This window comes from Homalodisca vitripennis, unplaced genomic scaffold (genome assembly GCF_021130785.1).
Source record: "Homalodisca vitripennis isolate AUS2020 unplaced genomic scaffold, UT_GWSS_2.1 ScUCBcl_231;HRSCAF=1720, whole genome shotgun sequence".
NCBI lineage: Eukaryota > Metazoa > Arthropoda > Insecta > Hemiptera > Cicadellidae > Homalodisca > Homalodisca vitripennis.
Window position 1 is genome coordinate 2,061 of NW_025776358.1, and position 17,315 is coordinate 19,375.

At 30.6% G+C, this 17,315-nt stretch overlaps 1 long non-coding RNA gene across 1 annotated transcript; it reads right to left on the reverse strand.

Annotated features, from left to right (window-relative positions):
- Positions 1–611: 611 nt before the first annotated feature.
- On the reverse strand, positions 612–7,487 carry LOC124370494. The gene is made up of 3 exons (XR_006923185.1): positions 6,904–7,487; positions 2,507–2,610; positions 612–726 (listed from the first exon to the last, which is right to left on the reverse strand). It is a non-coding gene; the product is annotated as an uncharacterized LOC124370494 (long non-coding RNA).
- Between the last annotated feature and the right edge of the window lie 9,828 nt (positions 7,488–17,315).

Genomic DNA, 17,315 nt, shown 5'->3' on the forward strand with positions numbered 1-17,315 from the left:
GCCTACTTTTATTCTTATAAGCTAATCGAGAGTATTTTGGTCAAGATAACATCAAATGTAATCAATATTGTCAAGTCCTCTGAAGAATTGTATCACAGATGAACAATAGCCAGAGATGATATTTTTAGTTGCAAATGGTGTAAAAAGTAGTGAAATCTATGAGAGAATGTTGAAAGTGTACATGACTAATTACATTAATCATCAGCTGATCTTATGAGGTCAATACTTGGTTCTTTATGGCTAATGGAAGGAGCATTAATATATGTAATGCCATTAGCCATTTCAAACTTATCAGACAGAACATTATTGCACATGTAAAGTAAAATACATAAATTAGTAAACAAGTTTCTACTTAGAAGTTATGTTATTAAAATTAATGAAAAATCCAAAAGATTTTATAGAAGTCTCTGTATTATTGAATTTATAAAATATTCTTTTGATATCGTGAATCAGTAGTGTGTGTGTTTTTTAACTAACAAATTATCAAAAGAAATTTATATAACATTATCCCATACTCCTCCAAAAACTCATATGGTAGTGTTTCTACAATGTTCTTACCTATGTCCTGTAAGCAGCTATTGTTCAATGTTTAGTTGATTCACATAGTTAGGCTACAGGAATCATCACAAAACCAAAGTTTCGGTACAAGTTAAATACCATCATCTGGAAACTCCAATGATTGATTGCATAGCATTTATCTGTTCCTCTCTCAATACAGCAAGGCATCTGCAATAAATTACAATCCGCATTAAGCATTGAAGTACAAATGTAAACTATGAGATATAGCTAAGCAATTACATAACCAATAATAAAAATATGTTTTGTAAATAGTTTTTTGTATTTTGATACACATAGCCTACATTGTATAAATACTGTTTCGTGTCCCAGGTGTTGTTGATCTAACAATCACATTTTATTTATGTATAAAAGTTCTCGGGATACATTTGTAAATAAATTATCCTATACACAACAGAGTGTTATTATTGCTATAAATGGAGCATTTGTAATATTTACTTTAATACCCATTTCAATGGCTGTAGTATGATAGGTGGCCACTAAGACAATTAAATCAACGAACCCAATTATCAATTAGAAATACCTAAAATATTGAATACAAATGCATTTTTTTCTATAGTTATTTAAAATTAATTGAATGCTAGCTGTTTTTAATGTATTATAACAATATTGATTAATCATTTGTGTGGTATTTGGGTAATGGCGGCGACTACAATGGTGATGAACTTTGTCATTTGTGTCACAAGCAGTCAGATACACACCCTTTAAAATACTGAGAAGTAAGTTTTTATACTGCTTTTTGTTTACACATGAACCGTCTTGGCTGCATTAAGATAAGTGGCCACCATAACTATCGAATAATTTGATATTTCTGATTAAATCTAAACTACCAAACAAACCAAAATAACAAACCAAATTATGTTTTAGATATTTCATATTATAGTATAGTTCAGCTGTTATTTTTTGACTAAAAAGTAATAATTTAATGATGAGTTAAAAACTATATAAGTGTGTACAAGTAACTTGTAAAACTTACTTCTTATTATTTTAAAGAACATGTATCTGATGGCTTGTGACACAAATAATAAAGGTCACAACCATTTTAGTTTCAGTTATTTTATTAAATACCACACAAATGACTTTACATTGTTTGAATTAATTTTATAATACATTAAATACAGCTTGCATTAAATAGATTTTAAGTAACTATTATAAGAATGGTTTTATATTCAATAGTGTAGCATTTTATTTATCTTCAATACCCTAAGATATTAAAAAAAATTTGATACCAAGAAAAATTTTTGTTTACTCTTATTTTGAAGAAAACGTTCAAAAGCCCAATGCCCAGACTCAAGATCACTTCCAAAACAACTAAAATTGTACGATAATGTTCCAAGGCTTAATACACAGCTATTGACACATAACATATTCACAGTTTCGTACTTTATTTTTTCAATCTACATGTAACTGAATTTTAACAATTTGACGCCTTGATTTATGCTTCCACCCATGTCGGTATCTTTGGCTGTCACTTACAAATATGTGCCTTATGGCCTGGCAGTAAAAAGGTTAATAATTTTGAGAACAAGACTGTTTTGTTTCAAACTATGCTTAAAAAAGATATTTGCAGTTTAAAATTGTTAAATTGGAAAATTACTGTGAAGTTATGAAAATCAACACAGTAGTGTATCTGTGGAGTTTTTATTAATGGCCGGAGCGTGATACATTTTGAGCAGTGGAACAAATTTGCTATTGGTCAGCTTTTAAACCTTATTGTTTTTTCTATGTGTAATCCAAAAATTAAAGAAATTTAATAATTTAAGAACAAAGTAATGATTTAAAAGATCCAGCTCTTATGAACTTGAATAATACAACACAAATCACCCACAGCATTAAACTAGGCCATAAATAGAAAATCTAGCAATCTAAAACTATATTTTGATATAAGAGGAACACTAAGAGGATCACACATACAGATAAAAGTCATTACCTTTGTGCTTTGGCATTTACTTCCAAACTTGCTCTCCATCACTTATAATATCTACTTAAGGCATATATGGTCCTGAGGGTTTCTCTCCTTCACATGTTTCCAACCTATTTAATAATAAAAAGTTATTAGTATACAATACAGTTTAAGTTACACAACAGCCATAATACCTGTGATAGGTATTGAATGCATGGGGTTTCCATGTCGAAGTGAAAGCCAAAAGAGGATATTTGTTACACTTGGAAGTGGTTAACTGATATACAAGGATAATCAGTAATTAATGTTAATGGTTAACACAGGTTGAAAGGTTTTAAATACAAACCATACTTTGAGTTTGAGTACATTTTTTTGATGAACCATTAGATATACAACAAAAAGTAACTCAACCCATTACTAGTATTAGAAAATTTTATTTCAGTATTTGATTTTGGAATCAGATTTGAACTATAACCTGTACTTCGGGCACTATTTGTCTTTTATGAAAGTTCTGCATAGAAAATTTTGCAAAATATGCTTAAAATCTAACTATGTGAGCGTTTTTGGGTCAACTGGTGGAGATACAGCATAGAGGAGTTGAGTCTCACTATCTGTAATAATACTGTAAAAAACATGTGAACAAATGGGAATAGTAATTCCTCTAACATTTTTAATAATTATATTAGGAGTTTAAAATTTAAATTTACTGATTTTCAGATATCTCCCGATGGTTACACAGCAAAAGCCAGCTGTGAGCCAAATTTCAAGTTTCTAGCCCTTCTAGAAGTAGGATAGAATTTTCATATGTGAGTGAGTGAGTTACACATGCGGCTATATATAGTATGTATATATATTTATATTTATTTATTATGAATATCTATACTAGGTCAAATGTTTTTATATTTGATAGTTTAGAAATTTCATTATAATGTCATGGTGGCTGCTTATTAAATTGGAACAATAATGCTATTCAATTATTAAAAAAACTTTAAATAGGTAATTGTAAATAACTATAATTAGAATGCTTTTCAATGTATTCAATAGTTTAGGTATTTCTAATAATTGATAATTTAATACCCATGACTTGATTGCGGCAGTCACTTATTGTACTGCTTCCAACTAGGCTACAGTAACAAAACATGTAACATTCAGTTATCCTACTTTTTACTACTTTGAAGGTTAACATGACTAACAGCTTGTAACACATATAACATGTGTACATCTCCATTCCTACTTGTGACTTTACTCAAGACCGTAAACATGATTTTGCTTTGTTTTGAATTGAATTGAACCAATAATGCTATTCAATAAATTAAAAAGAACTGGTAATAAGTAATTGTAAATAACTATAATTAGAATTTTTTTTATTCAATAGTTTAGGTATTTCATGTAAATATTTGATACCAGGTTAAATTGTGGTGGCCGCTGACTATAACTTACTGCAGCCTGTTTGTTGATAAAACAGATGAAAACAATACCCTACATTAACATTAAGTTTTTTAAATAACAAACTAATAACTTTTTTCAATTATTTTAGTGAAATTGACATAGGCTATTGATAGTTTTAGTTTGATATTAAATTTGATTGGTTTGGAAGCCTGATACGGAACTATAGCCTAATACATAAAACATTGTACGGTATTAGATCAAGGTCAGACCTGTATTAAGTTATTAGTAACATAGATCTGTATCAAACCAAATACTTTACATGTAGCAAGTAATTTAATTCAACATCAAATACCTAAGAGTAGGCCTATCCTGCTCACACTTCTGATGCCGACAAAAAATTCTTCAAACTTGTAGATAGGCTGAATTCATGTAACAGATCAGTATTTCAAAATGTAGGCTAGACTGACCTAAAAGAATCTCGATATATAAAATAATAATACAAAATAAGTTGTGGAGCTTAGGAGAATACTATAATGCTGTGAACATTATCTCAAAGTATAAATATACAGGGTGATTCGGTTAGTGTTACCGGCACTTTCTGAGCTGATTGTACTATAAAAAATAAAGAAAAAAGTTCATATAAACATGGGTCCGGAAATGCTTCCTTACTGGGTTTATGGCCAATTGAAGATTTCACCAAAAATTGTGTGCAGGAAGTCAAATGATGATTTGCCGCGTGTTTTATGAAGAGATATTTATAGGCGAATGCAACTTTTTCTAACGGATTTTTAGATGAAAAAATTGAATAAAGGTTCATCTCATAGCTGTATCTCATTTAGTTTTTTTATTATACTACAAAAAAAACAGAAATAAAATAATTTTGAAAACCACTTTTTTAAAGGTTTAACGGACAATTATTTTGTTAAAATAGGCATTGAAGACCCACATTTTTACAAAAAGAAACTTGCAGAAAATTTTAATTCTGAATAAAATTATATGTGCCACAACACGGCTATTAACAGCGAAAGTATTAGTTTTTCTTCTGGAATTTAATTTTACACACAAACATTTCTACCAAGCAAGAAATTCCAAAGCAAAGGAAAACCGCATTTTAAATGACATAGAGTAGCCTACACATAAGATTTATTAGGATGCAATTTAAATTAAGTTTTTAAATAAATTATTGTTTTTCATCTAAAGCTTATAATACTGTACTACGTACCACTTTCATAACAGGTGTTCATTGTGAAGGTTTGTTGACGCCATCTCGGGTAAATTGAGCTTCATCAGTGAATAAAATGGTTCTATGATGTTGACGGTTTTCTAATTAACCAGTTGCAAAAATTCCAATCGAAGAGGAGGATCTGTTGGTTGAATACTTTGAACTTGTTGTTTATGGTAAGGGAACATGCTATTTTTGCGCAAAAGTTCTCCATACTTCAGACTGAGACACTCCGAATCGCCTAGAAAGACGCCGTGTACTGACACCCAGGACTGCGTTCAGTAGCCATGATTATAGCCTCTTCCATATCTACATTATTCTGGGCAGGGCGATCCCGATAATTATTAATACTAGGAAGTTTACCTGTTACTCTTAGGGTACGAAATGATCCACTGATCGTTTTTGGGTTTGGAACTCTGCGATTAGGAAATCGTCTTCGGTATTCTGCAGTAGCAGCGGTTGCATTTCCGTCACAAACGCCTAAGACCATGTCGGCATATTCTTCCGTTGTAAATAACAAAGGCATTGCAATTGTGATAGTAAGTTACTTTAAAATACACTTCACTAACAAACGAGTAGTAAATTAATTGTATTAAATTGCACTCATTAAACTAGTACAGAATTGGTAACAAATAATTTGGATTCCTCAATAAATTGCAGTGTATTTGTTGAACAGCTGATTTGTAGATACCAACTTATAAAAACATAAATTTACCTTCTGTAAAGCTAAACGTGACAAAGATATGTAGGTACATGAAGTAACCATTTGAATAGTCCTAAAAAGTAATAGTATTATTGTTTTTTAGTTGAGCATTAATCTATTTAAAATCGTATTTACAATTGTATGCTAATCAATTATTTGTGTACCTTATATCATTACATTACGGTGATTATTTACTAAATACGTATTTCTTGCTTGGTAGAATGTTTGTTGTAAAATTAAATTCCAGAAACTAATACTTCGCTGTTAATAGCCGTGTGGCACATAATTTTATTCAGAATTAAATTTTCTGCAAGTTTCTTTGTAAAAATGTGGGTCTTCAATGCCTATTTAACAAAATAATTGTCCGTTAACCTTTAAAAAAGTGTTTTCAAAATTATTTTATTTCTGTTTTTTGTAGTATAACAAAAAAAACTAAATGAGATACAAGCTGTGAGATGAACTTTATTCAATTTCTCATCTAAAAATCCGTTAGAAAAAGTTGCATTCGCCTATAAATATCTCTTCATAAACACGCGGCAAATCATCATTTGACCTCCTGCACACAATTTTTGGTGAAATCTTCAATTGGCCATAACCCAGTAAGGAAGCATTTCCGGACCCATGTTTATATGAACCTTTTTCTTTATTTTTTTTTTATAGTACAATCAGCTCAGAAAGTGCCGGTAAACACTAATCGAATCACCCTGTATTTATTTAACATATTTTCATCTTGGGTCATTTAAAATAAAATTGCACATTTGCTACTTTACCCATATATTATTTACCCACAATGATCTAAAGCAACAGAAGCTATACGCCTAACTTTAGTTGTAGGCCTACCTTTTCAATTTCACAACGAATTATGAGGCTTACATAATTATGTATTTTGGAACAATAAAATCTAGGATTCCTTACCTAGATAATAGTGGTTTATAAGTTTATAGCTTTGGATCTCACAAAGATAAAGATAGGAATGTCACAGCCCACACTGGTGTCGGAAGGCAGTGCCAGCCCTATTTTAAGTAATTATTTATAAATCCACAACAAATAATGCGAAATAAATGAAGAATACCTATATATTTAAACATATATATAAAGCTATTGACTTACCTTTTAAATTTATTTTGTCGAAATATGTTGCAACAAATCAACTCGTGTAAACTGTTGGAGCTATATTTGTAAACGAGATAATAAATAAAATATGAAATGAGGTTTACAACTCTTACAAACTCTGTAATGGTCAAATCTGGGACCAATACATTTCACATAACCTAGATGCAGGTAACAAGTGAAGCGAAGGAATGAGTCACGACGTCACAACATGATATTAATTATTCTTCGTTTTAGCCACTCACGTAAACACTTTTTTGCAATATTTCCCCTACATCAAGTGTTCCTCTCCAACGTTCTTGTAATAAATGTTAACCAATAGGAGGTTTTTTTCTTATTTTTGCCTGTTGGCTGGCCTTTATAAACTTATAACGCGGCCATGTAGTACACTTGTTATAACTTCATTCTAATGATTTAATGTTATTGTGGCGCTATGCGATACTACCAAGTAGAAACTGGTTCATAGCGCCACAGAATTAGCCGAGTGCTCACAGCGCCAACACAACCGAATAAATAATCGTATCCAGGCTCACAGCGCCACAGCTCATAGCGCCACAGAGTTGGTCGAGTGCCTACAGCGCCAACACAACCGAATAAATAATCGCATCCATGCTATGAGCTGTGGCACTGTGAGGCCGCACCCATAAGTGCTTTTACTAAGTAATATAAGGACTTCGACTCTAAAGATTGCGTGTGAAGCCGCAGGTAACAGCTAGTTCCTAAATACAATGACGTTTAATACATGTTACCAAGGTTTGGTACTTTTTTATTAAAACACCAAAATTAGTTACATTACATGAAAAAAGTACAAGAACGGCGGCATCTATCCGGCTTAATACCAACTAACTCAGCCTGTAATCCGGTGTAGACAGGATAACAACTATAAGTGTTACTATTCCCAGTATATGTCGACAGTGTTGCCAAACACAGTCATTGTCCACCTGGTTTTCAGGCCGAGTTAGTTTTTTACACTGCTAGGTGACGCCTTAGTACTTGTATATTTTTTAAGGTGATTAGTAATTAGAATTAAAATTTAATGTTAATTATCTTTTTTTAAGTAAATTAAAAACATCATATAGTAACATTATTTAATAGAAAAAAGAATACATTGTGCATATTAGAAAAATATATTAAAAATAATCCCGCTTGCATATTAAACAGGAATATGTTTATATAATTATTCGTTCTAATTTCAATTGTCCATTAAGATCAAAATTCTCTTTCCAGCAATGTGTTGTACTTGGAAGCTGTTTACAGGACAAGCTACTATATGAAAATTGATATCCAATGATATGTTAATTAGCTCTAAGACTCTCCCATGTTTATATTTATTATTCACAAATCATGTTTATATCTGTTAATAATGAAAAATATATCAAATAATTAATGTTTATAAAACAAATTATGTAACATTTCATTATTTTAGATATCGTCTGTACTGCTAGTTCGGTTCTTGTCAAATATGTAGAAGTAGACGAGTTAGTTTAGACTTCAACCGCTAGGTGACTCTAGTAGTTTTATATTTCTTTTGGATTGAATAATTATTAGTATTTTTTAATGTTAAATTAAAACATTTCTTTAAAAAATAAATTGAGAATAAAATATAAAAACTTGATTCAAAAGTGTTATTCTTTATATAGTAGAAAATAAATTAAACCATAACCAAGTAGTAAAACAAATTATTGAAGATCCCGTCCGCAGATTTAATAGTAGTATGCTTATATAGTTATTCATCAATACTATGTAGAGTAACCCACAGGTCTAGGCTTAAATTATTTGGAAGCTGCATTCAGACATTTAAACTTGAATGTTGAATTGCAGCTCATTACGATGTAAGTTTTAGTAGACAGATGTTAATTAGGTAGGTTATCTGTTTTAAATAATCATGTTAAATGCAATACCATTGAGGTATTCATTTATTATTAACTAAGCCTATGTACAACAAGTCATTTATTCCTAAAACCTATAACATTTAGTTTTTAAAACCCAAAACTCATAAATTGTTTGCTGCTTAAAATACAAAGTATGCCCTCAATATTATGTTTATATTTTACTATTCAGCAACAGGTAAGTTTAATAGCATACTGTATTGTTCAATGTAGAATTGTAGTCCTAAAATGCCAAAATATAAGTCATTGGCATAAGAAAGTATATTTAGAATCTCATAAAAATCTAATAGAAAACTGTAAATGTGTTCATGTATACATACAGTAACACGCGTCTGGTACACAACTCCAGATACCTTATCTACATTGGGGCCAGTTTCTGAACCCTGCAGCTTACTCATTGAATTGAATTAGTGTTGTGTGGTTCGAGTGCGTCTATATAATAAAAATGCAGGAATCATCCCCCTTATTTTACAGGTCAAAATCATTAAGAAATATTAAAAGGAGTTTCTGTAATTAAAAGTTGTAGATTTAATTGTTAATGGTGAAAGGTAACTGTTTAATGGAAATCGCTTGTATGAAATCCATTCCGTACACTGTTAAAATTTTCTTTAAAATGTTTAATTGACTGCAAATGTGGATTACAACTCACACACGAATTTATCCTCCAATTTGAACAATCATCAACCATTGTTCTACCCTGTTTGATTAGTTGCTTTCAAAGATTAATAATACATCAGCTTGGATTTCTTCAGGTAGGTGTAGACTTCAGATTTCTGAGATCAATCCTACGACAGCTTCAGATGAATAACTTTGGTTGTTTGAGCTCAAAGCGAAATGTGAATGGAATATGAATTCCATCATCACTTCAACCATGTTGATCACACTACCCTCTAAAAGTATTGGACTATTTACAACCTATTTAATCTACTTAAATACTACTTAAACATTTTTATAGCGAATTTAAAAATAACAAGTGATTTTCCGTCGTACTGATCATCAACTACATAATTTGTAGTGATTCCAAATGTTTATTATAGTAACAATCAATGTCCAAGTATAATTACTGATGACAATTAACGCTAAAACCCTCATTGTTCTTATTTATTATTTACACATGATGTTTATATGTGTAAATAATAAAGAATATAATTATTAACTATGTAAAAAATAATTATGACATGTCATTATTTTAGATATGGGCTGGACTGCTAGTTCGGTTCTTATCCACCAGGTTGAGTGCCGAGTAAGTTTAGACTTAACCTGCTAGATGGCGCATTAGTAGTTTTTGGGAGTGATTAACTATTAGAATTTAAATGTAAAATTATTTCTTTTTTGTTTTAACAAATTAAAAAAAATAGTATACAATTACATTTCACAGAGTATACATTGTGTATAAAATAAAATAAATTAGAAAAAAAAGGTTAAAAATAAAACATTATTAAAATGGTCCGCTTGCAGATTAAACTGTAGGAAGTTTATATACATATTTTCTACTTTGCAACTGTATGGGTTTTTTCAGGTAAAACATTTTTTTCATATACATTATTTGGAAGCTGCATTGTCATTTTATCTAAATGTTGAATTACAGCTTATTACGATGAAAAGATTTGAGTTACGTCAGTTTGTTTTGTTATCTTTTTAAATTAGTCAAATAGCCATACCATTGAGGGATTAATTTATTATTGACTATGAATATGTATGATAACTTATAATTTGATAACCTAAAACCTGTGGTTTTAACACACATACCTTGTATATTGTTTTGCTGCTAACAAATGTGTAGATGAATTACTCATAGACATTTGCTTACCTTGCAATACAGTTTTATGCATTAACTTACTATTGACTATGACAAGTACTGTAATTATTGAGATTTAAAAATCTGTGTTGTTATGTCGTCAAAAATATGAAAAAAGGTGTTTAGACTTTTTAACAGAAACCATATTTTATCCGACCAATGGAAGTAATATTATAATTACGGTTTAACCTACAGAAACAAAAACGACTTTCAAAATAAATTACGGACTAATAATCTTTGTAAAGCAGTGTTGAAAATAACATCTACAATTATGATCTATAACTGATATCTCCTATTTCTCATCCCAATGCAGATTTGATATTTTCATTAAGAAATAGGGAATTCAAATGTGTTTATGTATAAAGAAAAAGGAACACACTTACGTTCACAACAACTCCGGATACCTTACCTAAGTTAAGGCCAGTTTCTGAAACCCGCTGTTTTGCATTGGGGCATTATAGGGTAGAGGAAAGGTCTAAATTTAGTAATGACTTTTAACTTTAAATACCCCTTTAATCTTGTTAATTAATATTGGTTATACGATTATTTTTTATAATATAAACATAATATAATAACCGTTTACACCAAACAAGTGTGCATACGTACTAACTTTGATTCGAGCAATCAGTTTTAATATGGAAGTATACTGATAATTTGTTTATGATGGGTGTGGACAGTATTGCTAGTTCAATTATGACCACCAGATGGAAGGTGGAGTTAGTTGAGCTGAATTTGTTAGATGACGCATTATTCACCACATTCATCCCTCCTTAACAGGGAAGTCTTCTCAGTATTTTGGAAGATATCTATTTTTTGTTTGTCTTAAAGGAGGTTAGTCAGAATTATGACTTTGTTGAGTTGGTTGAGGAGAATCAATGTTCTGTGGCGGAGCGTATGAATTGCTTGGTTTAGATGAATGAGGATGTGGTGCAAGATGATCACGATCCAGTGTAAATATCACGTATCGCATTTTATATATATATATATTTATATATATATATTTCTGGTGTGCATGTGTATATCACTGAACTTCTAAACGACTGGACCGATTTTGATGACATTTTCTATATGTGTTGAAGGGGATTTGAGAATGGTTTAAATTCACAATTTGGTCCACTGGAAAATGTTTTAAAATTAATTTTTAATTTCTAAGTAGTTATTGATTTTAGAATGTATCACATTAGGTCCGGCAGACTGCGCTACGACACGTAATACAAAGTGAACTGATACTTAACATAAAAACCAACTCATTGTACAAAGTTGTGAATGTTTGCACACAAGGTAATCGAATTTGGTTAGATCAAAGGTAAATGAAAAGAGCCGAAAGAAGATGCTTCATGATAGAAATTGTTTTTCGTTGATACATTTTCTTGATCGGAGCACAAGGCAAACTTCACAATAATACTGGAAATATCTTAGACAGAAAATTATTTTTAATAGACTGAATTTGATTCTTTATAACCTAATTAGTTTATCGAGATTCATCCATATAAATTAATTGTACTGAATAATTTATCAACACCTAGCAAAAACCATGAAAGATAGAGGCAGGAAGTATGGTACATAACTTTATAATGTGGCTCACGAAGAAAACAATTATCAATTATCTCAGGAATGTTTAGAATATGATTTTAAAAAAATCCGTGAATATAGTGTACTGTTTTTCAACAGGAAAATGCGGGCGAAGCCGCGAGCAACAACTAGTATGTGTATATATTGATTCTTCAGAGATATTACTGTCCGGTTGGTCCACTACCAAATCAGTTTGATCTTTGTTATCTTTTGAGTACAGCAGCATTGTCTCCTTTTGGAGCTAGCTGTTTCATGAAAACTGTCTTCTCATCTCCATTACTGAGACATATAGTTACATAATTAACTATAGGGTGAAGGGTGGGCGAGTGGTTGCTCAGCCTGGGCTAGGCGGCGGCGGAGGCACTCATTCAGTTGCCGTACACATAATGGTAAATTGCACACACATTACAAACACTCACTCACAAGCACACACACATCCTTACACACAAACACGTACACACATACTCACACACGCACGTGCGTGCACAAACACACAAAACCAACAAGTTCGTGCTTCCTTTCATCTATTCTGTAACGTAATGTACAATTGGCTTGACCAGCTCCGGGTATCCTGACAGTAACTTATGTATACTTTCTCCTAGTTTTGGATTATTTCTCTTTAATTTCAAAAACATATTATTTAACATTTCAATTACGCGATATCATTAAATTGTAATGAAAAATAAACCCAGTTAATGACGTAACAGAATAAAGGGTTTTAGCAATCACAAAACAAACCATAGAAAATTAATACAGTTGAACAATAAAAATAAGTTTGGACCAAACACATGTGATGTAAATATATTATAGTTTAATTAATTGTTCATCAAAACAAGATTCTCGATGAGCTACACCCTCTACTAAGACACAAACTACAAGATGGTGCTCCACCGAATTTTACAAATGCAGTAAGGCAATGGTTGTTTTTAAAGTATACCACATGGATAGGTAGTAGTGGAACAAATGCTTGGCCATCCAGATCGCCGGATCTCTCACTTTTGTGTGGGGAACAATGATCATCTTTATTCTACTGCGGTTGAAAATCACGACGATCATAGGAACGGGATTGTGTCAGTTGAAGCAATAGTTTGACAGTATCTCTCAGTCAAAGTTACCATGCGAGTTGAGAAAAAGAGCTAGAATGATCATAAAAATCCAAGGAGGTCACTTCAAAGGAGATATTTAAAGTGATTAGTACAAACAGTACACAATATTATATAAAATATTTGTTAGTAATAAATTGTTATTGCAAATAAAACTAGTACACTTCAATGTAAAAGTTTTTATTGCCTTTTGTTGAAACACATGCCTTTAGTTACTCAAACGTAAAGTTCTGTCAGTCAGCAAAGTCCAATATGCGGTTTAAAAGATATTTATTGAAGAAATTTTTAATGTAGTTTGTCACCGTTTCACACTTGCAGTGGATCGGATAATTAAAAATCCTCTTAGAGCTAGAAATAAATTTGTATAACTTCCAAATGTTATACTTTTGGTCATGTTAGGAAACAATAAAAAGTTATGAAAAACAGTTTATTCTTACAAAGATGTATCAATCATTAAGAATTTTTTAGTTTTGTGTATTTTTTACATTAATGTTTAAAAAAATCATGTTTATCAATCACGTGTTGCTACTTTTGTAAATAACCTTACACATTTCTTACTTGGAGAGTTAGAATAAAACACTTAAAACCCGCTGTGTTATTCCAAAATTATGTACAATAACCGAGTAATTGTTTTAATATTATGTGTCAATCACCTTATATACTCAGAATTAAAATATATACATCAAGTAGTTATATCTAATACTAAAGCAATATTGTGATGTAAAAAGATATATATATATATACATTATGGTACTTAAATATTTTCTAAAAATTGTAGAAGAAATGCAGCATGCAATCGTCGGGACAATAATTTTTCAAGTTCAACACTGCTGCAGATTTAGGGTTAAATGAATTTCAAAATTAGTGTTGTACAGATTGTTATAATGTCATGTAATTTATTATCTAACATTTAACAATGATCACAGTATTTGGTGAAAATTCAGTCCTTACTATAAACTTTACAGTAATTTGTTAAACTTTTATTTTATTTTACAGAAAACCATTTCTGTTAGTTGCACATGGAGTGTTTGATATATTATCATTAAAATATAAAACAACATAAATATACTATAAGTAAATAATAAATGCTAAATACACATGCATTGCCACTAATTATTATTTAATTCGCTGTATAATAGATATTTCTTTTTACAACTACAACACTATTATAAAAAACTAAAGTTCATTAGAAATTTAATTACCTAAATAATTGCTTGTTTATGTTTTTCATTTATTTATCTCTGAGTAATAAGCTAGTAAAAACTGAGTTTAAAAAGTCAAAATCACATTGGCAAGGAATGTACTGGCAGTGTTGTTGGAACACAGTTCATAGTTATTGTTAATGATGTTACAACACAACACCAAAAATTACAGTACAGTCTTGTTTATCCAGCATTGAGTGTATTGGATGATAGGAAAGTACAACTAAAATTATTCTAAAACCAAATAAAAACTCTGGAATGAAATATTGCTAAATATCTTTTAAACACAGCATCTATTGTTGTTTGTTTAAATTTTAACTTATATTTAAGAAAATCAATTAATGATTTGTTTCTTCAGCAAAATTTGTATTACGAGTACAATCTGTTTTTACGTTACTTATTTTCTAAGTGACTGTAAGGTAAGGCCCATTGTAATTGAGTATAGGTTATTTATTATAATTAACGAAAGAATTACACTACGGCTTTGTTGGCTAGAAAAGATCTTATTAATTTATTTTTAATCACTTTTTAAATCTTGTCAGGACAAAACTACTAGTGAACTGGAATAGGAATTAATATTAACCATGCTGAAATTAAATTTAGAATCTGATGAGCTTTAAATACTGCTATTAAATGATGCAGTGAGTTAATCACTGTGGGATTCATTAACAAATAAATTAGCAGTTTGTGGATTTATTCAAACCAGTATTTTACCATATATTTTAGTCTCTTTGTAACAACTGTTTGGTGTAGGAAGGTTTTTAGTGTGTTAAAATCAACATAGCTACTAATAGCAGAATATGAATTAATTCTGTAAATTTTGACAGTTTTTAAAATGAAACTTAAGTAACCTAACCTGAAAAATTCCATAACCAAGGCAAGTCTACAGAAGCAGGGATAGATCTGGATGATGCTATATTTACAAACAACATACGAGTATGAGTAAACTGATTGAACAGTTAGAAAGCAAATCACTACTAGAATAGAGAAGCGTTTAGTTATTTCCCTTATCATACATAATTTTGTATATTATTGTGGTTTATATTTCCCTTCTAATATTTCCTAACAGTGTTTTCATTAACGTCCACTTTTGTTAGTTCAAATCAGATGTTTATATAACGGTTTGTTCACATTTCAGTAAAGCTGTCATTCTACTTTGAAAGCATGTGGAAAACATACATCCATAGGCTGCCACAAGAAGTTTCATTTCAACAAGGAGTGACAGTAACCTCCTACTAGCACAGCTGGATAGCCACTAAACAGAGAAACGCCCTGACATCAAAATGGCCACCATAGTCCCGCCCCTAGCGGCTACAGAGCAAACGAGCATGGTGACATTCCGTGACAAGAAACAAAAGTTTTTTCCCCTGTGCAAAACATACATCCATAGCCAGCCAAAAGAAGTAGTCACTTCAAAAAAAAAAAAAAAAAAAAAAAAAATGATACAGTGAGGGCAGGTCAAGATTGACGACACTGACACTAACAAGTGCACATTTACAGTGAGGTTTAAAAATGAAAAATATTTTCAAATTACAATATAGATATCTACATCTATTCCATTGATTTTTCACCCTTCATAATGTGATAAACAATTGAATACTACCTAGTTTAAAGAGACTCGACATTTTCCCCTTAAAGTGTAGAATAAAACAGAATGGAGGTTGGATAAGTGCATCTGCACTGTAATTAAATTTGAAGTAAAAATATTCTATACTGAATATAAGCTTGGCAGCACATTAACCCAACTGTTTTACCTAATATCTTAACGACTATGATACTGATAAACGCACAAATGGCATTATACAAATCACTACCACCAAGGTTGAAAGGACAAAAGTCTGTAACTATCCACTAGTTTAGATCAATTTCTAACGGAGGCAGAAGTTACATGCTTATAAAATATTGTATGCAGGATGATTTTGATACAAATGTCTATTTTTAGGACTGATAGAGGGTGTCGTAAAGAACAATTTTGTTCATAAAATTTTCAAGTAATTCCAAATAACATTTATTCCTATTATTTTTTGAAGACTTTTCAGGTTTCAAGATGGTGGCCATATAGTGTTATAGAAGTACACAGTTGAACCATTATAAATGACTATGTTTACAAATGTAATTTCGGATTAATTGTAACTAAGTCAAGTCCATGTTTATATGGTTGTAACAATTGTCTCGTAAGGTTTCAAGATTATGAACTTTCTAAAGGTTTGAAAGTGTTACAATTATATTAACAAGCCATCATTGAGGGTTATTGCCCCATCATTGTTGTGCAGATCAAACATCTAAACTAATAATGTATCTCCATTTTGACATTTCAAGATGACAGCCTTATGCAAAATCTACCGTTCTTCCGACTGAGCTGGAAGGAATATTTTTGTTTACATCTGTTAACCAGTCTCACTGTTGAGGTGCATACCTGCATTGGCTTATACATGGAAAAGACTTCTTAAAACTTTTTTAAGCCTGATACACAATTAAAGCAACTCAATTTGATTGCCTCCTGCTTCTTAAAACTCACTACCTTTCTATCCCTTTCTATATTTTCAATTAATTTGTTCTACCAACATGATTTAGTAGTAGTTTTCAACATGTATTAAATCAAATATATTGTTTATTTTATACTACTCTTTTATGTTTTATTCACAACCTTACATACGTAACTAATTAAATAAGTAATTAAAATACACAAAATAAGACATTACATGTTTTACATTTTTATAATGTTAAAAAAAGTACTATTATCTAAAACATATAATATGTAATACTCATACATATTTGCTATTACTATGAATAGAAAAATAAAAATGAATACAACTATATTTTACACGGAATAAACTCAGTGTACGGC